The sequence below is a fragment of the Musca domestica genome, unplaced genomic scaffold (assembly GCF_030504385.1).
Source record: "Musca domestica strain aabys unplaced genomic scaffold, Musca_domestica.polishedcontigs.V.1.1 6, whole genome shotgun sequence".
Lineage (NCBI taxonomy): Eukaryota > Metazoa > Arthropoda > Insecta > Diptera > Muscidae > Musca > Musca domestica.
In genome coordinates, this window is record NW_026712363.1 from 2276463 (window position 1) to 2288931 (window position 12469).

The window sequence follows — 12469 nt, forward strand, 5'->3', positions numbered from 1 at the left end:
TTAATTTGAAACAGTTAATATATGAAGGAAAAATCATGTGAGGAATTTTAGACTATTCCGTTGAATGGCTAAAATCATCTTAATTTCGGTATTAAGATGATTTTAGCCATTCAACGCCATAGGGAATAAGTATTCACAAGGAACACCTTTTGTAGATTTTCAGACAATTCAAAATCATCAATTTCGGTATTAAGATGATTTTAGCCATTCAACGGGAGGAACCGTTATATAGGGGATATATGATATAGTGGGCCTATATAGATAATTCTCTTCTAGGAGATAAAGTTCTCACAAGGAACTCCTTATGTGGATTTTAAGATAATTCCATTGAAAAAATTTTCTGAAATCATCAAAATACCGAATATAGGGGGTACCGTTATATGGGGCTATACGATATCGTGGAGCTATACATAAAATTCTCTTCTAGGGAATAAGTATTCACAAGGAACACCTTTTGTAGATTTTCAGACAATTCAAAATCATCAAAAATCATCAAAATTCCGAACATCGGGATGTGTTTTTTCTCATGGGGTAAAGTACTCACAACGAACAATTCCGTTGAAAAATGTGGCTAAAATCATTACAATATCGAATATCGGGCGGTACCGTTATATGGGGGATATATGATGTCGTGGTCTTATATAAAAATTATCTTCCAGGAAATAAAGTACTTACAAGGAACTCCTTATGTGAATTTTCAGACAATTCCATCGAAAAATCTGGCTAAAATCATCAAAATACCGAATATTAGCAAACTCTAAATACATAATTTGAAACAATTCTGGTGAATAATGACGCTAAAATCATCAAAAGAAGACGTGGACCTGCACCAACAATTTTCTGTCTTAGGGTGTAGTAGTATTTCGAACTTCAAATACCAAATTTAAAACAATTCCGGTGAATAATGTCGCTAAAATCATCAAAATACCGAATATCGGGAGGTACCGTTATATATGGGGGCTATATGAAAACGTAGACCTACATAGCCCATTTACGAATTTAACCTGCCTACTGGAAAAATAAACAAGTGTGCAAAATTTTAGCCATTCATTCGAAAGATAGCGTGATTACAACAGATAGGCGGACAGACAGGCAGACTGACATCGCTAAATCGACTTAGAATTTTACGCTGATCAAGAATGTGTTTGACATGAGTATTTCGAGGAGTTACAAACGGAATGACAAAGTTAATATACCCTCCATAGTATGGAGGGTATAAAAACATCACATGAAGTAGAGCTTCTTCAAACAACAACATAGATTGCAGAATATCTTCACCATCCCTACTGATAACAAGAGTTACAATATAACACGTTTAATACTATTGACTAAACTCAGATATATAAAATTAATCAGTATGAAATCTTTGAGTTTGTAAGTAATTTACACATTCCTACCATATAGATTCTAATTAACATTGCCTATTTTCAATCTAGCTTTAAATTGATTTCAAAATATGAAATCCATCATAGAAAATAATTTCTACGTTAAAATAATTACATTTAAGGCTATAGAAAAATTTATACCTATAGGACAATGTTAAGCCACGGGAGATAGAACCCTTAACAAACTCTAAATTTCGAATTATAAACCATCCTCTATGAAAAATGTGACTTAAATCGTCAAAATGCCGAAACTTGGGAGGTACTGTTATATTGTTGCTATATTACATGATTACAGGAAGCACGATATTAAGCTAATAGAAATATAATACAATCCGACACATGTTGAAAGGTAACATTTCTAACATGATGAAAGAATACAGGTAGTCGCATCTAAACAGCTGCTGAGACAATGACTGTCAAACCTATTGTGGAATTGAAAATTTTGAATGAAAAATTATTCAAATTTGTAAAACTTATTAAACATGCAAAACAAAACAACTTCCCATTGGCGTCGTATAGAAATATGTTTTCCTATACGACGCCAAATCAATTTATTTGTGAAGAAACATTAAAAAAAAAACAAGTAAAAAAGAAGATAAGTTCGGCCGGGCAGAACTTTTAATACCCTCCACCATTTCGAAGGAAATTGAAAAATTCAAAAAAAAAAAAAAAAAAAAAAAAATCCGAAAACTACCACTTAAATGAAAACCGTTATATGGAGACTATACGAAGACGTGGACCTGTATACGAAATTTTTCATAGGCTGTAGTGCCCATTACGAACTTGAAATACTAAATTTGTTACAATTACGGTGAATAATGTCACAAAAATCATGAAAATGCGAAGTATCGGGAGGTACCGAAGACGTTATAAAAATACCAAATATCTTTATGTATCGTCATATGGGGGCTATTCGAAGACTTGGACCTGCATACAAAAATTTTTGTCATAGGCTGTAGTACCCATTATGAATTTCCAGTGCGAAATTTGAAATGATTCCGTTGAATAATTTTACTGAAATCGTCAAAATACCGACTATTGAGAGGTTATATAAGGGCTATACGATCCTATCTATTATGAATATTTCGAGGAGTTACAAACGGAATGACAAAGTAAATATACCCTCTATAGAATGGTGGAGGGTATAATGACATATCAATATTCCCACGCGTTGATGCATCTACCCGTATTCTTCTATCATGATTTCCAACAGTTCGACAAAATCCACATTCTGGAATGTAGTAAGCTTGGTGGTTGTGGATTTCGCATTGTGTAGAATGTATTATATACGCCCATTCACGGTAAAAGGCTTTTAATTTTACCATGCTATGTAAGTCTACCACATAGTATAGATTCGTTCATTTGGGGATGAACATTTTTAACTACACAAATTGACTTTTGAGTTTGCGTATTAATTACGTCTGTAAACACAAGGATAATATCGTGCATTTTTATATACGGTGCAGTCTAATATAATATTTAATGTTTTGTGAAAAGCAACAAAAAATTATTTCATATTTATCCTAAAAAAGAAAAAAGCTATATAATAAAAAATCATATCGCATTGCATATCACTATAATAAATGTAAGTACAAAAAGTAATAAACATTCTTATATGTGTATAAAATATTTTGGAGTATACACATTTTACAGTGACCTTTTCATGCAATTATTATTAACAAAACACGGCTATGATACGTTTTAGGATCATAAAAAATATTAATATTATAATGGCAGCAATTCGAAAATTTACTCAAACAAATTCCTAACGTTAGCAATAAAAACGTAAAAGATTCGAAGTGAAAATTATGCATCAGTGGCAAATGCCGTCTTCGCCTTTGCAAATAAGACGCCAAGTGTAAAGAAATTAATGTTTAAAGTCAAAAGTCATTCCATGGATATTTCATATTACTAAAGCCATGTTTATTTAATTTACATTTGAAAATATCCGCGAATTTGATTGAAAAACAAATGTGCAAAATCCATATTCATAATTTTTTCTTCATTGTTTGAAGTGTTTGACAAATAATAATTTCTAATAAACCCTTTTTTATTACTGTAGTATTGTGTTCTATGTAGAAAACACTTTTAAAATTTCGGTATAGTAGTAGAAAATGTTCTAAGCTACATACTCTGCATTCGTTGTATAATTGATTCGCGAAGACTGTCATAATGGAAAATACCAGTTGATAAATACACTGAAAATATGATAGATGGTGTGATTTGTCATCCGTACATATATCATTAAAATGATATCTATATATATAAAAATCAATTGTTGTTTGTTGGTAACGGAATCAGTTGAAAACGGCTGGACCGATTTGCATAATTTTTTGTACAAACGTTCGTCATACCCCGAGTTAGGTTTTTAAAGAAAAAAATATTGACCACGCCTGCTTTTACGCCCACTATTACGATTTATCTAAAATCTTTATATTTGTCAAAATAGTGAAGATATCGGTTTGAGAATTATTACACGAGATGCTGTTGGCTTTCCATCCAACCCTAAGTATTTATTTAAGGGCTAAGGAACGCGCCTACTTTTAAGTCTATTTTTCTATGTGTAAAAGAAAGTTGTGTTAATTACTACGCTTATAACATAAAGACCGCCGGTCTGATTTTAACGATTCAGACAAATTCGGAATTGCCTCTTGGCAGAAAAGAATAAAATCTAAAAAAATCGCTTAAAATGTGAAATTTGAACATTTTCATTTTGACTTTTAAAATGTACAATAGTTATGTTTATATTGCATATTTTTTTCCATTTTGACTTACTATTTTTGAATGTACATTTGTAGTGTTTTTTTTTTTTTTTTTGGAATTCTAATATGATATGTAGTTGTTTTGTTGTTCGTTGGTAATGGAATCAGTTGAGAACGGGTTGACCGATTTGAATAATTTTTTGTACAAATATTCGTCATACCACGAGTTAGGTTTTTAAAGAAAAAAATATTGACTACGACTACTTTTTCGCCCACTATTTCGATTTATCTAAAAACCTTATATTTGCCAAAATAATGAATATATCTGTTTGAGAATTATTACACGAGATGCTGTTGACTTTCCATCCAACCCTAAGTACTTATTTAGGGGCTGAGGAACGCGCCTACTTTTGAATCTATCTCTCTATATGTAAAAGAAAGTTATGTTAGTTACTACGCTTATAACATAAAGACCGCCGGTCTGATTTTAACGATTTAGACAAATTCGGAATTGCCTCTTTGCAGAAAAGAATAAAATCCAATAAAATCGCGTAAAAAAGTGAAATTTGAATATTTTCATTTTGACTTTTAAAATGTACAATAGTAATGTTTTATATTGCATATTTTTTCCATTTTGACTACTATTTTCGAATGTACATTTGTAGTGTTTTTTTGGAATTCTAATATGATGTGTAGGTTTTTTTGGGTAGTATAAAGCCACAACGGATAAAACTGTTATTTATAGATTTTATGTATTTATTAGTATTACCCGCTTATATGAAATTTCTAAAATCGGGACAAAATCGACAATTTTTCAATGGAATCGAATTTCAAAATAATAGTACACTCTACCGACAAACTTCGTAAGGACCTTTAAAAATTTGCCGCAAAAAAATCTGCGAGCCAGTTGAAGATTCTTTTTATACCCTCCACCATACTATGGAGGGTATATTAACATTGTCATTCCGTTTGTAACTCCTCGAAATACTCATGTCAGACACAACAAAGTATATATATTCTTGATCAGCGTAAAATTCTAAGTCGATTTAGCGATGTCCGTCTGTCTGTCTGTCCGTCTGTCTGTTGTAATCACTATCTATCTTTCGAACGAATTGAGATACAAGGCTAAATTTTGCACACAGGTTTATTTTTACAGTAGGCAGGGCCATGTAGGTCCACGTTTTCATATAGCCCCCATATAACGGTACCTCCCGATATTCGGTATTTTGATGATTTTAGCGACATTATGCACCGGAATAGTTTCAAATTTAGTATTTGAAGTTCGCAATGGATACTACAGCCTAAGACAGAAAATTGTCTGTTCAGGTCCACGTCTTCGTATAGCCCCCATATAGCGGTACCTCCCTATATTCGGTATTTTGGTGATTTTAGCGTCTTTATTCACAATTTTTTTTTCAAATTACGCATTTAGAGTTCGTAATGGAAACTCCAGTCTGTGACAGAAAATTGTCTATGCAGGTGAATGAAATGAGGGCGCAGTACGATGTTAAATGCTTTCTACTCCAGGACTTACATCGTTCTTCAGCTGGAAGATGCGAATACATTTAAACAAACAAAAATGACCGCACTTATAAAATTTTTATTTTTCGGAAAAGGGCGCATCATAGTTTTGAGTCTACCTGGGGTAGAAAATCATCTTACAGATAATTATCCACATAGGCATTTATTTAAGTATAGTCCCCACATTAGTATACCCCCAAGTCAACTTTCCCAACCAAAGTGTGGTGAGAAAAGAAAATTTGGTATTCTATTGAATTTGTAACCCCCAAGAGAATATTGGTTGGTAACGTAGATTTGGGATGTACGTCTATATGAAATAAACTCCGAAATGTCAATCTGGGACTCATTCAGTCGGAAATTGTGACAGAAACATGAAAAAATACGATATTTTAAAGTAACTTTATTGGATCTCAACCGCACTATTTAAATGATAAACAATTAATGCCCATCTTACGGTAATCGGAGCAAAATAGTAATTTTTTTGGCTATTCTGCATACATTCTGCCTTCAAGTATAAGGTGGACAAAACTAAATACTATATATATATATATCTATATATATATATATATATATATACTAGCTGGCCCGGTCCGCGTTGCCGGCCCGTAGTTTTTGTCTATTATGCATATATTCCCAAGCATAATTATTCACAGATATGACTGATATAAGTGTTCACGTACAGGTCGATTTAAAGTGTTTTAAAATACCTGTACCCATTTTTAACCAGTGGGCTTCAATATTTAAACCGTGGGCTTCAACTGTGTGGATGTGCTATACAAATCTATTAAAAAGTATATATCAATCTTATCGCCATATAAGGGATCAAATTAATTTTTAATATGGTAAAAATCGTAGCAAAATCTTCCAGTCAAATGAGCAGTAATTTGGAATTTGCTGTATTTTGTATACTACATAATTGAGGGCTGAATGATTTAAGAATAGCCAAAGTTAATTACTTTTTTAAACCCATTAGCAACTTAGATTGTGCATTAGAGTCCTCATAAGTCCCCCTAACCATGTCAGTCTGTTTGTCCGCCAAAAGGTGGACTTGAGAGGGTATTATAACATGGATAAAAATTCTAAAATTTGTAGATATGTTGAAATTTTAGTGTAAGATTTTCACCCCCCTAATACGCATTATTAGCCAAATTCTTTGAAATGTGGTTAAATTAGGAGGTACCTTCTTTATATGGGCACTACTCCGAAACATCGACCTACATTGAAAACTTTCTTCTACCCCTTATAATCCAAGATGACAAATAGAGGCCAAATCAAAAATATAGCAGAACAATATAGCATGTCATAGCATTTCGCGTGATTTAAATAAGTAAAAATAGTTTTATCCACCTCATAATTGAGGGCAGAATGATAAGATGGGAATTAATTTTATTTGCCATTTAAATTGTAAGTTGGAGACCCCTTAAAGTCCATATTTTCATCATAGGATAATTCAATGATGATTAAACAAATATTCGGTCCCGTGCTACTTTCTTATATTTGTAATTTGTTCATGTTTCCACAATTTATTTCATATGGATGCACATCCCAAATCTACGTTCCCAACCAATATTCTCTTGGGGGTTAAAAATTCAATAGAATACAAAATTTTCTTTTCTGACCACACATTAGATGTGAAAGTGGACTTGGGGATACTCCAATGTGGGGACTTTACTTAAATAAATTCCTATGTGGCAATTATCTGTATGATGGTTCCCTACCCCAGGGTGGCATAAATAAAATTTTTTAGCCAAATCAATTGATGAATGTGGTCAATACCAATATGGGCCCTACTCTGAAAATTTCAAATTTTATGCGAAGAGGTTATCTACCCCCTTAGAAACAAAAATGTCAAATAAGGGCCAAAAAATGAAAAAAGTGACTGGCCAAGACCCCAAAAATAACTTAAATCATAGATGGTTATATAAATATGAAATCGCGTTGTTCCCTTATCCATGAGTTATGATCGATATAAAGACCTGCAAAAGTGATTTTAGGTATTTTGAATGTTTGGGAAGAATTTCTGGAAGGATATAAAACCGTTTCTTACTAAAAGTCCCATTCGCTCTACTATTTTGCACCTTTTATTTCAATATTGGTATATTACTTATTATTCTCCCAAAGAATTTTGCATTTTGAGCTCTCATTGGACGGATCATTGTCACGCTTTGAAATGAGCCCCATTAAGCTTTTTCGGTCATTTTTGTTTGTTTAAACGTGTTCGCATCTTCCAGCTAACCCACGATGTAGGCCCTGGAGTTGAAAGGTTGATGTCAGTTAACATCCTATTTCGCACTTATTCAATTTTTTTAGTGAAAAATTATTCTTTATTTTGTTCACAAAAAAAAATTGACGAAAAAAAGAATAACAAATTGAAAAAGTCTTCAACTTTTTCGCTGATTTTTTACAGCAAATGTTTTAAGATCCTTCCTTACAAAGTTTGTCAATAGAATGTACTATTACTTTAAAATTCGATTCCATTGAAAATGTTTTTTTTTTTTTTTTTGATTTTTGCAATGAGATCTCTTTTTCATGATTTTTCAGCGATTTAGAAAAAGTAATTATCTTTTAACTTTGGTGTGACCGCGTTAAATTATTTCGATATCATCTATTCCGTTTCGCCACAACATAATTCGCTACTACACTTCCATGTAACCCGCCATCAATTTCAGTTCTCAAGAAATCAAGTCAATTAAATAAATTGGTATAAATATTCGAATTCAAAAATAAAATATAAAAAAACACTACAAATGTACATTAGAAAAAAGTAAGTCAAAATGGAAAAAAATCATGCAAAATAAAACATTACTATTGTACATTTGAAAAGTCAAAATGAAAATGTTAATATATCACATTTTTACGCGATTTTTTTGGATATTATCCTTTTCGGAGAGTAGACAACTCCGAATTTGTGTGAATCGTTAAAATTAATCCAGCGGTTCTTAAGTTATAAGCGTAGTAACTAACACAACTTACATTTATATATATAGATATATATATATATATATATATATATATATATATATATATATATATATATATATATATATATATATATATATATATATATATATATATATATATATATATATATATATATATATATATATATATATATATATATATATATATATATATATATATATATATATATAAGTAGCTGAACCCGGTGCGCTTCGCTACCCCTTTTGATTTTATATGCATTCAAAATTTTATTTACGAACATATGTTGGATAAAGAAAAACAAATTTAAAAAAAAATATTGCACTAATTTAATGCGTTAATAAACAAAATCATTACACAAGCAGTAACATGACATGCATACACGAAGGGTTTGTCCTTTGGATTTATTTATTTCATAGCAAATACCAAGCGTGCAGGAAACTGCAATTTTTTTAAGTAGAGTGGTTTTTCTATCGCAATTATTCGAGATAGCAACATGCTTCGCCGTAATAAGCGTATTTCAAATAAATTGTTGTGTTGTTTTTTAGTGTTAGCCTAAGGCGTTGTGGGTCAATGGTTCTTATTAAAATCATATCCCAATCTGATCCGATTTAAATATAATTTTAAAACAATTACTTTTACGCCAATCTCCGCCACACCTTTCATATTTCATAGAAATTGGTGCGTCAAATATGTGAAATCGGCCGAGAATATATATATGGGAGCTATATCCAAATCTTCACTAATTTCCAATTAATTTATCACATTTATTATTATAACCAAATTCCGCCACACATTCTGAATTTCATTGGAATCGGTCATATATATCGTGTTTGGTGCATAATATGTATGAAATCGGCCGAAATATATATGTTAGCTATATCCAAACCTCAACTGATTTCAATATAATTTGGCAATTTTTTCTGGTGCCAGATTTTGTCTCTCTCGCTTTGGGTGCATCAAATATGTGAAATCGGCTGAGTATATAAATGGGAGCTATAATCACATCTGAGCGTATTTGAATATAATTTGTCAAATTTATTTTTGTACCAAATTTAGCCACTCATGCCGAATTTCGTTGGAATCGGAAATACGTATCGTGTTTTGTGCATCAAATATGTGAAATCGGCGGAAAATATATAAGGGAGTTATATCCAAATCTGAACCGATTTTAATATAATTTGACTAATTTATTTTCTAATCAAAATCCCGTTACATATTCCAAATTTCTTTGGAATCGAACATACATATTGTGTATGGTGCATAAAATACATGAAATCGGTCGAAAATATATATGAGAGCTATATCCAAATCTGAACCGATTTTAATATAATTTGACAAATGTATATTTGATTTAATTTCCGCTACACATTCCAAATTTCATTGAAATTAGAGATACATAGCGTTTTTGGTGCATCAAATACATGAAATCGGTCGAAAATATATATGGGAGCTATATCCAAATCTGAACCGATTTCAATTTAATTTGACAAATTCATTTTGGCTCCCAATTCCGTTACTTATTTTAAATTTCATTACAATTGGAAATACATATCGTGTTTGGTCCACCAAATACATGAAATCGGCCGAAAATGTATATGGGAGCTATATCCAAATCTGAACCGATTTCAATATAATTTGGGAAATCAATTTTTTAGATAAAATATATCACACTTTTCAAATTTCATTGAAATTGGGGATACATAGCGTGTTTGGTGCATCAAATGCTTGAAATCGGCCGAAAATATATATAGGAGCTATATCCAAATCTGAACCGATTTCAATATAATTTGACAAATTTATTTTCGGATTAAATTCCGTCACACATTCCAAATTACATTGGAATCGAACATTCATATTGTGTTTGAGGCATCAAATGAACGAAATCGGTCGAAAATATATATGGGAGCTATATCCAAATCTTAACCGATTGCAATATAATCTTGCAAACTTATTTTTGTTCCAAATTCCGTTATGTATTCCAAATTTGGAGACTGTATCTTCAACCAATCAATAGATATGTGCATATAAAATCTAAATTTTTGGGAGGTAACTCCGATTCTGATGCTATATCTCCAGTTCCAAGTGGAAATTCAAAAATGTATATAGCCTATGTTATTTTCAGGCGATGTTGCAGTATATATTGAAATTTTCAGGAAAATCTATTCATCGGTTTTCGAATCCATAAATTACAAACAAACAAACAAACAAACATACAAACATTTTCCTCTTTTATAGATATAGATTTTACTTGTGATTTAAATATCTTGAAGTTTTCGGAAAAATATATGAATATGAAAGGATAATTCACTAAATTTACAATTTGATCTACTATTTTGTATAGTCCGCATTTTGAAATTCCTCGTTATATTTGACATTTTACTGATTGCAGTCCCAATGAATTTGAATTTCGAGTTCTCAGTGGGCATATTACTGCCAAATGAAATAAGTAAATCCACGTTTTGATATGACACTTATTCAGCGGTATCGTCATTTTTTGTTTGTTTGCAAAAGAGAACTATTTAACATCGTTTTGTGATCTAATCTCATTTTCTTTACATTCAGAATTAAAAAAAAAATGTTAACTTCAATAAAAAAAGTCATGGGATATTTAAAATTATGAAAAATTTAAAAAAAATATATCACAAAAAATTTTTGACTCAATTTTTGACGTATTTTTACCTGATTTTTTTTATTTTATTCTTTTCTACTAAGAGACCATCCTGAAATGATGTATATATATATATATATGTATATATATATATATATATATATATATATATATATATATATATATATATATATATATATATATATATATTATATATATATATATATATATATATATATATATATATATATATATATATATATATATATATATATATATATATATATATATATATATATATATATATATATATATATATAGGACGCACTTTTAGTGGTATTAAACCGTAAACGAAACCGACATATTCTAACTATCTGGACTCGAACAAAATATTCAGCTTATTTGTTTTTTTTCTCGTGTGATACGAACTTTATTTTCCTGAAATTTTCAGTAAAAAGATAAACCAGATATACACTTACAACGGTCACGCTTGCGGTTAGTTAAGAGACTCATTTCGCATACTTAATGTGTACGATGGTTTACAGGGGCAGTTTTTTAAATGTAGTATTTATTTCGAAGTTATTGTATATTAAACACCGGAAACCCTACAAGTTTTATTAGGATTTTTTATTTCACAGCAAATCTTGTTTTTATTTGTAGCGACGAAAAAAAAAAATGAAATTATCTGCATTAGTTCAAAAGTTACAGAATTTGGACCAGTTAAAACGGTTTCGAACCCCTGTACGGGGTATGCTTTATCTGTTATAAGCAACTTGCTTTTATAGAAAATAAAACGTAGCAAAATATTATTAAAATAGTTTCAAAACATAATATTGGGAGGTACAATTATATGTGGATTATGTCAAATACTCCAGTATGAACTAAATACTACTGAAAATGTTGGTAAAAACATCAAAATACTGATATTCCGCATGTTCTGTTATATGGTGCCTGCATGAAAACGCTGTTATATGGGGCCTAAATGAATTCCTGCCTATACAGGAAGGAGGTACCTCTTGACTACACAAAATATCAAGTTTCAAACAATTATTTTTAAAAATGTACCATAAATTATCGAATTATCGAATATCGGGCGCCGTTATAGGGGGAAATACGAAAAAAAGGATACCTTTATATAATTTTGCACAGTACAATTGTCGGTATTCACAGTTTTCCTAGAATATACCTAATCTTTTGATAGTAATCTTCGTAATAACAGATAAACTTATCCTTACCTTTTGCCAACTGGATAATTCTGAACAGACTCCGTTCCTATTCTATTAAGCTTACGATCTTGGATATAAAAAAAT

General features: G+C 30.7%; 1 protein-coding gene across 2 annotated transcripts in view; it reads left to right on the forward strand.

The window, feature by feature from the left end:
* The first annotated feature begins 2786 nt into the window (after positions 1–2786).
* LOC101889441 (limbic system-associated membrane protein) overlaps positions 2787–12469 on the forward strand; it is a 324341-nt gene continuing 314658 nt past the window's right edge. For both annotated transcript variants that reach the window (XM_059129061.1, XM_059129057.1), the window contains exon 1: positions 2787–2970. The gene's annotated coding sequence lies outside the window, so the exon portion shown is untranslated. The remainder of the gene's footprint in view (positions 2971–12469) is intronic.